This window comes from Bos indicus, chromosome 3 (assembly GCF_029378745.1).
Source record: "Bos indicus isolate NIAB-ARS_2022 breed Sahiwal x Tharparkar chromosome 3, NIAB-ARS_B.indTharparkar_mat_pri_1.0, whole genome shotgun sequence".
In the NCBI taxonomy this organism is placed as follows: Eukaryota; Metazoa; Chordata; class Mammalia; order Artiodactyla; family Bovidae; genus Bos; species Bos indicus.
This window is the reverse complement of record NC_091762.1, coordinates 66,879,722-66,897,016: the sequence shown is the minus strand read 5'-3', so window position 1 is coordinate 66,897,016 and position 17,295 is coordinate 66,879,722. Positions and strand designations below refer to the sequence as shown.

General features: G+C 39.3%; 1 protein-coding gene and 1 non-coding gene across 3 annotated transcripts in view; both read left to right on the top strand.

Moving 5' to 3' along the window:
• The window catches only part of GIPC2 (GIPC PDZ domain containing family member 2), a 99,812-nt gene that overhangs the window by 9,982 nt on the left and 72,535 nt on the right, over positions 1–17,295 (top strand). The gene's annotated exons all lie outside the window — the stretch shown is intronic.
• TRNAG-CCC (transfer RNA glycine (anticodon CCC)) lies at positions 4,607–4,679 on the top strand. Its single transcript has one exon. It is a non-coding gene; the product is annotated as a tRNA-Gly (tRNA).

The following is a 17,295-nucleotide window of genomic DNA, read 5'->3' as shown; positions in this document are numbered from 1 at the left end:
TTTCAGATTATTTTCCCATATAGGTTATCACAAAGTATTGAATAGAAGTCCCTATGTTATACATAGGTTCTTATTGATTATTTTATATATAGTAGTGTGTGTATGTTAAACCCAAACTCCTAATTTATCCCTCTCTCTCCTTCTATCTTCCCTCTTTGGTAACCAAGATGAAGTGTTTTAAACTCAGTAAAAATCTTGGGAAATAGAATGCCATGTATCTGATTCAATAAGGTACAGTAATATGAATTGAAATAAAATTTTAGGAGCTAAGACATTTTCTGCTTTTGTGACATCAAATATGTTTCTTAGACATTGGGATTGTGGTATCACACAAGTTCTTTTGTAGTTACCTCAAAACTTTTTAGATATAAACATGAGAGCTATAATCAATGCTATGCTATGCTATGCTAAGTCACTTCAGTCGTGTCCGACTCTGTGTGACCCCATAGACGGCAGCTACCAGGCTCCCCGTCCCTGGGATTCTCCAGGCAAGAACACTGGAGTGTGTTGCCATTTCCTTCTCCAATGCATGAAAGTGAAAAGTGAAAGCGAAGTTTCTCAGTCATGTCCGACTCTTAGCAATCCCATGAACTGCAGCCTACCAGGCTCCTCCATCCATGGGATTTTCCAGGCAAGAGTACTGGAGTGGGGTGCCATTACCTTCTCCGGCTATAATCAATACATAAGATATATTCCTAATCCAGCCTGTCTCATCTCTTGACCTCCTCTTCAGTGTTATTAATTATAACCTACCTTCCCTTCCATTTGTTGGCTCTTAGTTAATGAGCCAGAGAAGGCAGTGGCATACCACTCCAGTACTCTTGCCTGGAGAATCCCATGGACGGAGGAGCCTGGTAGGCTGCAGTCCATGGGGTTGCTAAGAGTTGGACACGACTGAGCGACTTTACTTTCACTTTTCACTTTCATGCATTGGAGAAGGAAATGGCAACCCACTCCAGTGTTCTTGCCTGGAGAATCCCAAGGATGGGGGAGCCTGGTGGGCTGCCGTCTATGGGTTGCACAGAGTCGGCCATGACTGAAGCGACTTAGCAGCAGCAGCAGCAGTTAATGAGCATATCTATGTTTGACCAAAGGCCACCAAAGGAAATGGTTTCTGTGGTTTTGTTTTATTCATTCACTAAATCTCCAAGCAGAAATAACTCTCTGAAGCAGAAGTCCACAGTGGAGCTACATAGTAAATGTTATTTAAAACCAATTGTTAATTTAATTGAAAAAATAATATATGCACTTAGTGGAAAGGGTATCCACTTTTTTTTTGGTGGGGGTAGGGGGTGGGGTGGGAACCATAGTTCCCTAGTCCTCTTTCCCCAGAAGCATCTGGCTTGGCCACTTTTTTGACCATCTTTATAGAAAAATAAAATTTGTGAATTTATAAGTATGTGTGTGAAAGTAAATACATATCTATGGGGATGTAAACCTCCTTTCTACTTTTAACCAAATTAGGAGCATACAATATATCTGTTCTGTACAGTTGGTAGTAGCAGAAGCAAAAAAGTGGACCTGACACTGAAGCCTGGAGATGACAAGAGTCACTGCAGTCTTTTCAGGGTCACAGAGGGCCATCAGAGTGTCATTCATGTCAGGAGAGCTGATAGTGTGTCTTTAATGGCAATGAGCCAATTTTTAGTAATTTCTAAGAAGCCTGTCTTCTGAAAATATTTCCTGTACTTTTGCTTCCCTGTGTCTCCTTATGATAAACCCCTATCACCTGACATAACCAGAGGTATTCATTTTTTAAAAAAATGGAAGTAGAGTTGATGCATAGCATTATGTTTCAGGTATACAACACAGTGATTCACAATTTTTAAGATATATTCCATTTTTAGTTATTATAAAATATTGGCTATATTCCTGCTGTTTTACAATGTATCCTTGTGGATCATTTTTTATATATAGTAGTTTGTACCTCTTAGTCCCCTATCCCTCTCTTTCTCTCCCTCCTTCCCTCTCTCTACAGGTAACTACCAGTTTGTTCTCTATATCTGTAAGCCTGTTCTTTTTTTGTTGTTCTTTATTAACTAGTTTGTTGTACTTTTTTTAGAGTCCACATATAGGTGATATCATATAGCATTTCTTTTTTTCTGTCTGACTTGTTTCACTTAGCATAATACTCTCCAGGTCTATCCATGTTGCTGAAGTGGCAAAACTTTTTTCTTTATGGCCGAGTAGTATTCCACTGTGTGTATATACCACACACCTTTGTCTATTCACATTTAGGTTGTTTCCATTATTTGGCAATTGTAATTAATGCTTCTGTGAATTTTGGTGTACATCTAAAGGTGTTCCTTGAAACTATTTATTCAATAAAGCAACTAACAAATAGTTTTGGGCTAGATACTTGCCAAGGTAAAGAAAAGAGGAAGCCAACTGAGAATGGATGACTGCCACTGTTTCTCTGTATTGTGATCCAAAAACTGCTTCTTTTTCTCACTGTCTTAGAAACTCTAGCTTTTCTGTTTGGGGTGTACTGAGTACTCTGAAGTTTTGGTGATTAAAATGTGGAGTAGAAAGTTGAAGCTTGGACATGGCTAATACCAGGGAGGTCCTATGGCTTCTACAGATAAGTGAAAGGGTAGAAAGGATCTTAGATCTTGTCAGTGATAGAATATTTGCCTTTTAGGGATGTATTTGGATCCAATTAGTAGTGGCTAAGAGGCTCAAGAACACTAGCACTCCAGAAAGTGCATCTGCTATTGTATAAAAATCTCCATGGAGATAATCAAAGCACACGTAGAGGAAAAGTTCCAACCTTAAAAAAAAAGGCTAAAATCTAGGATCTATATCTCAGTCTGTAAAAGTCACAGGTTCTTAAGTTACAGTGTTAACTTTAAATGGTCTTACAGGGATACACAGTAACAAGATTGAAGAAATAATAATTCTGTATCCATTCTTAGAACAATTTGCATAGCCATATGTTGCATTAAGTAGTAGTGTTTGTGTGATTGGCATTAACAACCTGTTCTTCATGATCTAGGGCCAGAATGTAACTTGATCTAGGGCCAGAATGTAACTTAAACCTTCTCACATCTGATACTAACAATGTGTTCTGGGTATAGTTAAATATTAGGTACTGGTCATGATTTGTTACTCCCTTTCTCCTTTTGTATTCTTTATACTTCCTGCTTCCTATCTTAATTTTCGTGCCTTTTTGTAAAGCTAAGTGGGGGAGGGAAGCACAGCTTGAGCATTGAGAAGGGAGTTATTGTTGAACACCTATCATTACTACTTAACCTGTGCTATTTTGTCTGAAATAGCAGTTCTTAACAGCACTCCCAGAAATGACTGTGATTGATAGATGAGGCAATGGTAGCTCAGAACAAAAATAAACTACTCAAATCATGTAGTCCAAAGAGATATCTTTTATCTTATGTTTGTCAAACTCCCAGCTCATGCTCTTTCCTTTATACAAGTGGTTCTTAATCTTACTGGACCCAAAGTTCCCCTGTAATAACAAATATTTTGCGGCATCACTTTTACTTATCCTGAAATAAATATTTAAACAATAACATCTACCTATGTATATAAAACTTTAAAAATTAATATATTCCTTAACAGTAATACTAGAAACAAATATGGATTTCAATGCAAATACTTGGGAAAACTATCTTAGAAGACATAATGAAGCAGTCAGTTGCTTGTATCTATACTTAATAGCTAATCAGTTTAGTTCAGTTCAGTTGCTCAGTCGTGTCCGATTCTTTGTGACCTCATGAATCGCAGCATGCCAGGCCTCCCTGTCCATCACCAACTCCTGGAGTTCACTCAGACTCACGTCCATTGAGTCAGTGATGCCATCCAGCCATCTCATCCTCTGTCGTCCCCTTCTCCTCCTGCCCCCAATCCCTCCCAGCATCAGAATCTTTTCTGATGAGTCAACTCTTTGCATTAGGTGGCCAAAGTACTGGAGTTTCAGCTTTAGCACCATTCCTTCCAAAGAATGAACTAGTTGGATCTCCTTGCAGTCCGAGGGACTCTCAGGAGTCTTCTCCAACACCACAGTTCAAAAGCATCAATTCTTCGGCACTCAGCCTTCTTCACAGTCCAACTCTCACATCCATACATGACCACAGGAAAAACCATAGCCTTGACTAGATGGACCTTTGTGGCCAAAGTAATGTCTCTGCTTTTCAATATGCTGTCTAGGTTGATCATAACTTTCCTTCCAAGGAGTAAGCATCTTTTAATTTCATGGCTGCAGTCACCATCTGCAGTGATAAATTTAAAAAGAATAGAACAATAGAAATAAGACAGGAATATTTTGATTCTATGTTATCTTTTGCTCTCTTAAATATTTGTAGATATTTGTAGAACTATTTAACAATAATAGGAGCAGCTGATATGTTTTATGTTAAATTCAAGTAACATGGACACAGTGACTTGACTTTCTGAGATGAACAACTCTTGATAAGGTTCTATGCAAATAAGAAAGGCTTTCTTTGGTTTACGTGGTAATTGCAGTCCAGGAAAACTCATAACAAAGCCTACTTTATCTGTAACACAGAGGATCTAGGTTTTAATCATTATGTATATATTCTCTTCCCGACATGAATCTCTAGTAGGACATTTGAAAATCATGCAGGGGACTTCCCTGGTGGTCCAGTAGCTAAGACTCTGTACTCCCAATGCAGGGGGCCCAGGTTCAATCCCTGGTCAGGGAACTAGATCCTGCATGCAACTAAGACTCAGCACAGCCAAAAAGAAAAAAAAGAGAGAGAGAGAGAAAATCATGCAGAATGCCAAACAGCTCTTCACTGAGCTGAACCTCTCTGAGATTAGACTTCATGCAGTATCCTTACCTCATCCTCTACCTCTCCCAGTGCCAGTGGTGTCACATCATCATTGTAACAACCAAAAAAGCTCCCACAACATTTCAAATAGTTTTCCAGTATCACTTCACCCACCCACTGGCAACACTGCTTTATGCCAGTTTGCTGGAGGTTGAGCACTTGCTCTGTGCTGTGAAGCTAGGCAGTAAAGGAGGGGGCAGTGGGCAAAATGGGAAAGCAACAGGAAGGGAGAAACAGTAGAAAGGCCTCCTGTTTTACATTTTTAGTTTTAGGATCAGTCTTATCGGACTGTAATTATACGGAGTGAAACATGGATAGTTAAATTTGTGAGATTCCAAGCTTTTGCAATAGCTCAAAGCTACGTATCTGCTGTGGCTATTTCACAGGCTTGTAGGATCCTGTGATAGATAGTCAGGGTGGCATGACAGCAATGCTTTAGGTCAGTCTAATGAGGAGGTGGTTTCTGGGTAGGATGGTATACCCTGAGTTTGGTGCCTAGAGATGCCACCGAGGAGCTTCAATTTGCTCACCTGGAAAATTGAGTAATGCAATCGAACCTGGAAAATATACAAATAATGCCTGCCTTATAGGAGTGTTGTTAGAACTGAATGAAATAGCATATTAGGTATCTAGAACAATGATTCAATAAATGTTAGTTCTTATTCCTTCTTTTCCTCAAAAAAGATGCTTTTTAGGCAATTTTTTGACTAATCTTTTGTAATTTTTTCCTTTTAATTTTTCTATTCTAGACCTGTACAGTTTCATTCTCCTACTTTTTGCCTAATCCCAGAAAGTGTGGAAAGCAAATTTAAAAGTTTGTCTCTATACATGATCCTCAAACTAAGCTATCTCAGTATGGAATTCTATGTTACAGCAACTAACGTGGACTCTTGTGAGAAGGGCTTCTTCAATAAAGCTTAGTGTAAACCTAATAAACTATTTCAGTCAACAAAAATCTCAGTTAAACTTGAAATATTAAATATATTAATTTATTCAGAATTATTTTGCATTGCATTATCGATGCTTGTTTCTCTTGAGCCAAAAAATAACTCTGTAGGAATACCCATATTTCTTTTTGTCATATCTCTAGATATACCTGTGACAGAATTTTCCTCAGCATGGAATTCTAAATTATTCTACTCTCTTTTGCCACAGAACACTTAGAGCTCATTTTCAACTCTCCCCACGTTTGTTAAGACTCATAGAATCTTAATTGTGCTTCAATCATGGACACTGACTTCCAAGAAGCTTCTGGGTAAGATTACTTAGGTGCTAAAGGATAGAGGAAGAACTCTACCATTACTTTACTTCAACATGCAAATCACATGTTTTTCCTTTTATCTCATGTTGTCTGGTCTTATCATCCTGAAAAGGAAGCGTGCTTATTTGATCAGCTTAATAGAAGAAGTATTATAAATAGATGGCTAGGGAACTTATATTTCCTACCCAGACACTTCACAGAGTGAAAAGGAAGGTATTAATAATTACTCTGGGACAACAGGGGTAAACTAGGACTCAGAGTCCCTCTAATTATAGAAAAGGAAAAAAAAAAAGGTGACGTGAGAAAGTTTATTGTACATTTGCTAATTAAGCACCCACAAGTCAAGCCAGTTTCCCAGGCAGTAAGGAAGGTTTTGAATGGTAGGGATTTAGGGACGGTGTGGGGAGAGGAGGGTGTAGGGATAAAAATAGAAGCAGGTAGTGAAGGTACAGTGTCAGCACTAAGCTTGAAGCCAGGAGACTCTGGTACTGCCTGTCCTGGCTCTGGCCTGCTGACACATTCTTGGGAGTTGAGGACGGAACCCTGCAGCAGCCTGCCAGCTTCTTCGGGAAGTTTCCTGGCCCTGTGGGGTCCTCCTCCCCTCTTCTCTAACTCCTCCCTCTACCCCAGTCCCAGGAGTCCCACGGGCAGGAAGGGCAGGAATGTTGGCCAGCAGAGGGTGGGAAGAAGCTGCTTCGTGATGGGGCGGGGTGGGAGCGGGTCATAAACAACTCTGGAGCAAAGGTGAGAGGCTCTAGCTGGGGTTGTGACTAAGTGTCTCCAATGCTATGACAGGATTCTATTCCTGGCAGCTCCTCTCCATGTCTTCCCAGTCTCTCTTCTTGGCGCTGTCTACCCGTGGGGTGGGAGGTGGCTCAAAATTGAGCAACCCAAGCCTAGAAGAATTTTTACACACTCTCCCTTGCATCTCACCGGCCCTACCCATGGGTGAGGTTTTCTGTGCATCTCAAGCCTTCTAATGAATAAGGGTCTAAGGTGGTCAATAAGTTGCCTCCACTCCCTCACCCAGCCCCTAGTCACCTCTCATCGAGGGAACCCCATAGTACATTTTCCTTTGTCTCCTCTTGCCCTGTCACTCTGCAGTATATTTTTCTAATGTCTTTCAGGTGTCCTAGTTTAGAATAAAAATCAATTGCAATTTTTCTGTCTTCTCAAGATGTTTACAGTTTCTTGCATGGCCCATTTTCTTCATAAAGCGCTCGTCTCTTTCCGTCAGGATCATATCCTCTCATCACTCTGTTTTGACCCCTGGTGGCTCCCCATGCTTGCTTCCCAGTTTTCCATGATTTATTTGGATGGGTTTTTTGTTTTGTTTTTGTTTGGCCATGCTGCAGGGCTTGTGGTCTTTTAGTCCCCTGACCAGCAATTGAACCCGGGCCCTCAGCAGTCAACATACAAAGTCCTAACCACTGGACTGCCAGGGAATTAATTCCCTTGGGTGGTTTTGAAATATCACATACCTCACAGATATTTCATTGTAAGTGTTACAAGTCTGCTTCCTGGTTGATATGAATGTGGTAATACATGAGCATTTTGCCAAACAAATATCAAAATTTTGTTTAAGGACCTGTTGGGGATCAAATAGCTATTTTTTTTTTAATTCATGTTTGTATATTTAGTAAACTGGAAAGTTTAGTCATAGGTCTCTTTACTAATAATTATAATTTAATATCTCACAAACTGCTACATTCTTGGATGTAAAACATCTCGTTATAGTTTCTCCTTCCCATTTGAGGTTCTCTTGCATCTTAAGTGTCAAACAAGAGGAAGCTTTTAAGAGGATAAGTGGTTTAGAACCTGGAAAATTTGAGACAGCACCTGACATAGGGAATATTGGTGATTTATGATGTCTTTCAAATTGGCACGTAACCTTGCAGCATTATTATACTAGGCTAAAGCTCAGATATCTCCTCTGACCTGAAGCATATTGTGGAAGAGGATAGATATATATAGCTATCCATGTTTGATTTATCTTACTCGTTGCTTTAGTGTCTATGTAATATCCACAAAGGCAAGACTAAAACTTATTGCTATTCTTTTAACCTTTTCATATGTTTCAAGAATTGGTTTGAGATTATCAAGGACTTTCTTTGATAACATAGTTGCTTTGATTAGATTTCATTAACAAAGTAAAATGTTTGTTTGGTTACTCTGGGAAGTCATTTCATAGATTAAAACATGTGACTTGATTTTCCTTTTTTGCGGGGTAGGGAATAAAATTATTTTTGTCACATTATTTTGTCCATTAAAAAAAAATGGGGAAAAACAGTGGTTGTACCAGGGAAAGAACAGTACAAAGGATGAATCACCTTTTATTTAAGAAGCCACTGCTGACCCAGGACAGCTAATTTAGAAGTGAATCATTTATAGAAAGTTCTACATAGTTCTAGGCAGGGCTTTGTACAATATCCTTATGAAGGTCTAAAATAGAGCATACAGTATCAGGTTTCTAAATATCTGTCTTGTTGCCAATTTTATATCTTTGAGAAACTGAAACTTTTTTCTAGATGACTGTAGCCATTGTCAAGGTGAAGGCAAAGATATCATATTTATAAAATGATATATATTAAAAAAAACAAATCTTTAGAAATTTATTACATGTGTTATACTGAGAAAATAACAGATCTTAAATATCCATTTAATTCCATTCATTTCTTTAGGTTACGGTCAGTTTTAAAATAAACTGGAAGAAATAATTTAAAATGACATATTAAGTCAAACAATGTATTAATAGTAAAAAAAATTATTTGTCTGTGTTGGGTCTTAGTTGTAGCATGCAGAATCTTTGGTTGCGGCCTGCAGAACCTATCAGTTTCCTGATCAACAATTGAACCTGGGCCCTCTGCACTGGAAGAGTGGAGTCTTAGCCACTGGACCACCAGGGAATTCCCTGTATTAGTATTTTGATATTAATCAAATATATTAGGTGGTTAATAACAATATTTTGATTGATATTTTATTTTTTAATACATTTGATTCTTAAAATCCAATTACAAAAGCTCCTTTTTGTAAGCTACCTTAACTCATTTTTTTTAAAAATTAAAAAACATATTTATTTATTTGGCTGCATGAAGTCTTAGTTGCAGCATGTAGGATCTAGTTCCATGACCAGGGATCTAACCCCAAGCCCCCTGCATTGGGAGCATGGAGTTTTAGCCACTGGACCATCAGGTTAGTTCCTTAACTCTTTTAAAGAAGTGGGTGGTTTATTAAATAAACAGTATATTTGGCTCCATGTAGAGCAAAAACTTTGTAGTCTCTGCCTTTTAGGAGTTTTAGGTTTAAAGCTGAATTTATATTTACATCACAGCTATGGTATCATGGCTTAGAAAAAGCACAAAAGTCTGAATTCCAGTTTTGACTCTGTCATTCACTAGCTATGTGACTTTAGACAAATCATATAAGGGGTGTTGAGCTTTTTTTTTTTTCCTTCTGCATAGGGTGTAGTGATGCCTGCACTTATGACCTGATGCTCTGAGCTAATGGATTAGCTGAGCTAATGCTTTAGGAAGTGATCAGTAACTTGGATCTCTCTGTGCAGATATTAGGTATGAGAGAGGCAATATTGTAGGGGAAAGAGCTTAGGGTTGGATAACCAGGGCTGAAGTTACATGTGCACCAAATACTACTTAATCACAAACTGTTTTTATCTCTCTAAATATTTATGTTCTCATCTGTAAAATATTTATGTTCTCATCTGTTCTCATCTCTTTAAATATTTACATTCTCACATCCTATGTTCTCATGAGATAAAAATCTCATCTCATTCTATGCCTCTCACATAGAATTGTCATAGGATGAAATGAGGTAGTATGTGGAAATGCCTGGTACACATAAGTGATCAATTAGTGTTTCTGAGATGTTAATTTTTATTTACTTTGTTCTTCCAGACCTCTATCTTCCCAGTTCTTTCACTTTTACAGTGGTCTACTAGAGCTGGGAGCCAGTCTCCAAACTGTGTAGAGCTGAGAGGGATGGGCAGGTGTCCCAGTCATGAATGTCATTGAAGAATTGTTTGAGTTCTAGAAGTTCCTTGGTACAACACATCTACCAAATATTTTGGGGAATCACAGAGAATAAGACACTCAGTTTTTGGAAATAGTTTTGAGTAATATAATTCTGTCACTGACGTGGCTATAGTTTCTTTTGTTCAAGCACTCAGGATAAGTGGGTTATCTTTTTTATTCAATAATTATGCTTAGTTTCAGGTTGTTTTTAATTCCTGCTATTTTAAAGGCAATTGACTAGATGGAAATACAGTCTTTTTTCTCTTTTTGGGAAAAAGTCTGTGAGGTTTAGATAATAGCCTAAATAGTTCTGTCTGAGAACAGCCCAGAAGAACCTTAGTCATTAACAAAGAAAACATAATCCAAGTGGTTTTCTTGTGTACAAAGATGGTGGTATTAACTCTGGATGAAAGTATGGTTAATTACTAGGTTTAGTATTATTATGTACTTTCTCGTCTTTATTTTCTGTAATGACATTGGCTGATATTTCTATAATGCTTATTTTAGAAAAATATAAAGAGTTATCAAGGTTCTTGGTAGATTGAGGTGTAGGAAAGTAGTTGTATTAAAGTATTTGGTAACACTGTTATTTTAGATAATCACAGGAGGTAACTGTTTTAGTTGCTTATGTTTAAAATCACATTCCCAAATACTGAAACGCGAGCCATATAAGCCCATAATTTCTTCCAGAGATTTTGGAACATGTGGAATCTTGGGCCAACTCAGTTCCTGTTTAAGGAAGGCATTAAACAAAAAGTTGGAAATGGACTTCCTGGAGTTTTAAAAATGAATCTGATGTGTTTCTGGAGAGATTTGTGATCTGTGGGCCAGAATATCTTTTGAAACACTAATGGCAAATGATTTATTTAAATGTATTCACAAGGCATACTTATGGAATATATAATGGCACCACCAGAGAAAAAGTAATATTATTTTATATTAATGGCTCTATACAGTAGTTCAGACTCTTATCATCCTAGCCATATTGAGTTTCTAGGGTGAATAATCATAACCATGTGATAAGAACTGAAAAATAGGAATTGAAATATAAAAGCATGGTAAAAAAAATGGTCATAAGTTACACTCAACAAAAAAAGTTGAAGGATACTGTAATTTATGGGAGAAAATGAAGTCCATCCTGGTTATGACATTAAAAAGGAGCAAATCTAATTTTCAGGAAAAATAATGCAATTTAAGAAGCTGTCAAATGTAGGTGTAAATATTATTCAAGGAGCACCTGTATTTCAGGGATAATACTAATAATAACCTTTAGAAGCACTTTTATGTATACTCTCTTACTGAGTTTTAGTAATAGCTGTGTGATATAGACCAAGCTTTCCTAATGCCAGGATGTCCATGAAGACCAAGAAGGTCAAATGACTGAACTCGTGAGAGAACAGAATTGGGACTAGATGTGGGTCTTTTACCCCTTAACCCACTGTTTCCTTCTTTTGTTTACTGCTATTTTTTTCTTTCTTTTTCATAACCATTCCAAGTATAACATAGCTCCTTTCTAGATATCTGTTTTGCTGATATTGGAGTAAGGGAAGGCTTTACTTTGTGCCTGAAATTTTTGAGAGGATATGAAATTATAGGATAAGAATGCATAACACTTCAATGCCTAGCATTTCATTGCATAACACTTCAATTCATAACAATTACATAACACTTCTATGTATTAAAGGAAACACAATTCACCATAGACCTCAGAGTTGCCTTTTTTTTTTTTTTTTTCAGGCTAAAATGAGATAGGTAGAAAGAACTTTTAAACTGTGAATTATAAGGAGATCCTGTAGGCTAGTGGTTAGGATTCTGTGCTTTCAGTGCCTTGGCCCAGGTTCAGTCCCTGGTTGGGAAACTGAGGTCCTACAAGTGGTGTGGTGAGGCCAAAAACAAAACAAAAAAGCCCCCTGTGAGTTATGAAGACACAAAAAATACCCCCAATTAAAATAAATAAATTTATATTAAAAAAATAATTCTATCAGTTAGAAATCTGTTAGCCCGGAATTGGTTGGTGAAATTATTGGCTTCTGGGATAGGACTGTATATCAGACAGGATTTTTTCAGCTACAAGTAGCACAGAGCTAGTTAAACTGCCTAAGACAACTTGTTTTACTTACGAGAGATATTGTGGTTGCCAGAGCTGGTTATCAGAGCAACTCACCAATGTCAAGGACCTAGGTTCATTCCAAATCTTTGCCTTTCTTGGTGTTGATCTCTTCCTCAGTTAGTAGTAAGGTGGTGGTGGAAGATCACATACAGGTAAGGGTACCTACAGGGGCAGAGGGGATGGTTGTCTTACTGTGTTTGCTTCTTAGGAATGAAAAGATACTTCTCTGAAGCTTCCTGGACTTCCTCCCATGTCCTGTTGGCCAGGATTGGGCCACATGCTTACTCCTGTCACTGCTTTACTAGTTTGAGCCTTATGTCTGTAACGGAGGAGGTGAATTTTCCTCCAAAGCACATAGAAGGTGTAAAAGTGAAGTCACTCAGTCGTGTCCAACTCTGTAACCCATGGACTGCAACTCACCAGGCTCCTCTGTCCATGGGATTTTCCAGGCAAGGATACTGGAGTGCTTTGCCATTTCCTTCTCCATTTCCTTCCCCTTGACCCAGGGGTCAAACCTGGGTCTCCTGCACTGCAGGTGGATTCTTTACTGACTGAGCTACCAGGGAGGCACTTCATACCTGTTATCTGAATATTACGTTAGGAGGGGAAGCGGGTAACAGCTTCCAGTGCCCATTACTGAATGTCTTCAGGTGAGACGGGATCTAGAGGCTGTACCCTTCTGCATGTGTCGGCTTTATCCCTAGGGTCAGTCTTCTAATGTTGAAGTGACAGCTGCAGTTAGTCACATCAGAGCGGGAGAGATACCTTTCTAGGAGCTTCTGTGGAGAAGAAGATTCCTTCCCCAGAAATCTTAACAAATCCTTTCTTGTATCTTTTAAAAATAATTTTATTTGTTTGGCTGCCCTGAGTCTTAGTTTCGACATATGGGATCTTCTATCTTTAGTTGCAGCATGTGAGATCTAGTTCTGTGACCAGGGATCAAACCCGGGCAGCCTGCCTTGGGAGTATAGAGTCTTAGCTACTGGGCCACCAGGAAAGTCCCTCTTCTTTGTATCTTACTGGCCTAAGTTGGATTATGAATTAGTCATTAACTGATTTAAACCTAATCATGATTCATTTCTGATGGAACTGAGGGTGGGGTCACTCATCCCCAAGTTACCATATGGCTTAAAATAGGGAGTGAAAGGGCATTTAATTGAAGGGGCAGGGGAACGGGTACTGTAGATGTTGATGTCCAGCACAATAACAATTTAAGGCTCTCCGTCTGGCCCCAAACGGCCGTGGCTTTCTCCTTGCCTTAAGCTGTCTCTCCTATAAATCAGTGACAGGCATGCAGTAAGACAAATATGACAATAAGATGAATTCCTACCTGCCAGAAGTTTACAAAGCAGCACATGGTAAGTTCCACAAGAAATGTATAAAATTTGATAGGTGTATAGAAGATGAAGTAATAGCATTAGCCTAGGGTGTTGTTAGAAAATGTTGTTTAGCTAGACTTTATTGGATGGGGAAGATTTTGATAAATATAGACTAGATTTAGAAGTCGAGTTTCAGCCATGGCATTTTTGGCCAAAGGAACGACATGTATAGATATATGGAGATGGGAAAAATACAAAGTATAAAATTATTAAAGACAAAAAAAATTGTTAAAGACATGGGATTCTGCTGGGGTCCAGCCCCGGCTGATCCAGGGTATTCGAAGCGGGGACGGCATCGGCGAGGATCAGGATACAATAGCTTCAGTTAGATATTAATTAGAGATGTAAAGAGTAATAGAATGAGGATAGCTCAGTAGGAAAATTCAGTGGAGAAAAGAGGCTGAGTAGCTTGGTTTACATGGGAGACCAATAAAACTTCAAGACAAGAAGCTTGCATCACTTACGTAGGCCGCAGGCATCCTTCCGTTCTCCCGAAGGAGAGGAGACACTGAGGCCTCCCCGGTCGGATCTTAGAAGCCCAGGCATAATTAGTAAGCATGGCGGGTTCCGCACTCCAGATGGAGACTCAGCCAGAGTGAGAGAGAGAGAGAGCGACATGGGGAGACCAGTCTTTTGAGGAACTGATCCCAATTCTTTATTTTCCATGGTCTACTTTTATACACTGAGATGTTATGCAAAAATCACGCGGGGTCAGCAGTCCTGACTTTTATCAAAGTCAGGTGCTTCATACAAATGTATACAGAGGTCTTAGGGGTGTTACATCATCTTCTGGCCAGGGGGCCTGCTGACAATTTATGACCCTGTCCTTGTGACAGCGGTCAGTCAACCAGGACACTTATTTCTCCAGGGGTGATTATTCTTAAAACAGACGCCACCCAAATAAAGTTACACTCCTATAGGGTGAGGGTAGAGTGGGTTTTAGTTAAGGAAAGAATTTACTTAGCCTAAGGTCTAATGTGATTTATATTAAAGGTTAATACTTATTTCTTCTATATATTCATTAATGTGTGTAAGGGCAGGGGATATGGAGACTTCGCAACAAACATTGGCTCAACAAATGAAAAACCCTTCACCAATACAATTTCTAATCAGCCCATTATACTTATACTAATAGTTTTCTAACTTTTCTAAGGAACCTGTTTTTAGAAGGTTTAAAGCATCTCATGCCTCTCATGGTTGGGAGGCTGTGAACAATCACATGTGGCCGGACAAGCCTGTCAGGCAGGCTAGAGAACCTTCAGAGGAGTTTGTAGGTTGAAACACTCTTGTCACGCCCAGGAGTTTTTATTAACTGGAGCTCTAAGTTAACTCCTTCTCCGAAAGAGGTGGTGGGGGACAGCCCCCCGTAAAGTCAGAGGTGTAGGTGAGAGCACAAAGTAGTAAAGTAGGCAGGCTCTGGTTATGTGGGTAGATGCTCGAGGATTTCCAGGGGGACTCCTGAGGCTTGATCCCGCCTTTGCGTATCTTGAGCCTCCTTCCTCATGACCTTTGCCATGGGCCGAGTGCCTCACTCTGGCCCCCAACAGGATTCTAGAACAAAGCTGCTCAATGGTAGCTGCAGTGTTCTTGCCTGGAGAATCCCAGGGACGGTGGAGCCTGGTGGGCTTCCGTCTATGGGGTCGCACAGAGTTGGACACGACTGAAGCAACTTAGCAGCCGCTAAGTTGATCCTTGGGTCAGGGAGATCCCCTGGAGAAGGCAATTGCAACCCATTCCAGTATTCTTGCCTGGAGAATTCTATGGACAGAGGAGCCTGCTGAGCCCCAGTCTGTGGGGTCACAAAGAGTCAGATGCAAAAGGGTAAACATATGTTAGATCTTAAAAACTTATTAAAAATGTAACTCTCAATTTCATTTTTAAAATAAATGATTAGATGTTGAAATGATATTTTGGATATATGGGGTTAGTTTCACCTATATCTTTTGTTGATGTGATTTTTTTAGAAAATTTAAAATTATGGTGCTTGTGTTACATTTCTATTGGGTAGTACTGCTTTAGGGAGAAGGCAATGGCAACCCACTCCAGTACTCTTGCCTGGAAAATCCCATGGACGGAGGAGCCTGGTAGGCTGCAGTCTATGGGGTTGCTAAGAGCTGAACACGACTGAGTGACTTCACTTTCACTTTTCACTTTCCTGCATTGGAGAAGGAAATGGCAACCCACTCCAGTGTTCTTGCCTGGAGAATCCCAGGGACGGGGCAGCCTGGTGGCTGCCGTCTATGGGGTCGAACAGAGTCGGACACGACTAAAGCGACTTAGCAGCAGCAGCATCAGCAGCAGTACTGCTTTAGAAAGTGAAATAGTCATAAGTACTCCATCAAGCTTATGAAAATTGGCAATGGTGTTGATAAAACACCAAATATAGATACCCCAGAAGATGTTAAGGATTTCATTTTACAATAAAAATCATCAGAAAGGTACTTCTAATGGTTGGATAATTTTCCTCATATAGTACCTTACTCTGAGTTTACTTTCCTTTGATTTAATTTGTTCACCAGAGAGTATAAAAAATGATGTTAACTACCATGTTGTCCTGACTTTTACCTAGTATATCTCTGGAAGCGAGTATTTCTTAGAAGAGCATTGAATCTATAACTGCTTCAGTGTTTCTTTTCTTTTATTTTTTTCCCCTTTCTTTTGACATCAAACATTATAGTGCTAATTGGATAAAGTCATAATTTTCTCATCCACAAAATGAGGTTAATAAAACTTAGTACATAGGTTGGTTTTATTAAATGAAGTAAGTGAATATGCAGAAAATGCCATTAGGATATCAACTGAGCAGGGCACTGTATTAAGCTTCATAGGAGAGAGAAAGATGACTAAGATCTCATCTCTGAGTCAGGGTGACAAATACATGTTACACCAATTGGACTTGAAGGGAAGGTGACTCAGACACTCAAATGAGGTGCTAGATTTAAATGATGTGAGAGAAGTAGAAAGAGTGATTCCACCCAGGCAGTCACATCCCTGCAGAGTCTGAATAAACAAGAGCATGGGGATAGGGTGGGTGCATGGGTGGCAGGCTTTTTAGATTTTGGATTGCAGGAAATGTCTGAATGGAGATATGAAAGTTCACAATATGTATGAGATTCCTTTTTTTATTGTTTTAAATCTCTAAGACTCTTAATATATTGTAACTGGATTATGTTGCCCCACTGTATGTCAGTGGATCATTGCCTAGCCTGGGAGTCTCTTGTGTACGAGGGCTGGTCCTAGTCATCTTTGTACATCTAGTATGCACCACAGAACTTGGCAAAAAGCACCTGTCCAATAGAGGATTGTGAGTAGATGAATGAGCATGAACTTTCCAGCATTTAGAGAGTCATATATCACTTTTTTACTTTTCAGTTCAAAATACAGTATCTATGAGGAGTCTTTGAATCTCTAGACCTTTATGACATATAGATGTATTCACTGATAAGTTGTGCATTGAGATGGTGTGAGTGATAGGATTTTTTCTTTCCTTGAGGGACTAATATAAAGCCACAAAGTTTCAGTTACCTGCTGCTACAGAGGGCTCTTCCTCCACCTCCCAGGGACCATGACATTTCTGCTGATTTTCAACACAACCTTCTGTGGAACTCCATTCCATGGCTTTACGCCTTCCAGGAAAGAAACCCTGATGCCTTGTCTGCCAACTGCTGGCTGCCCGGAGCGGAACATAATTCTGTCTTAGAGGAAGCAT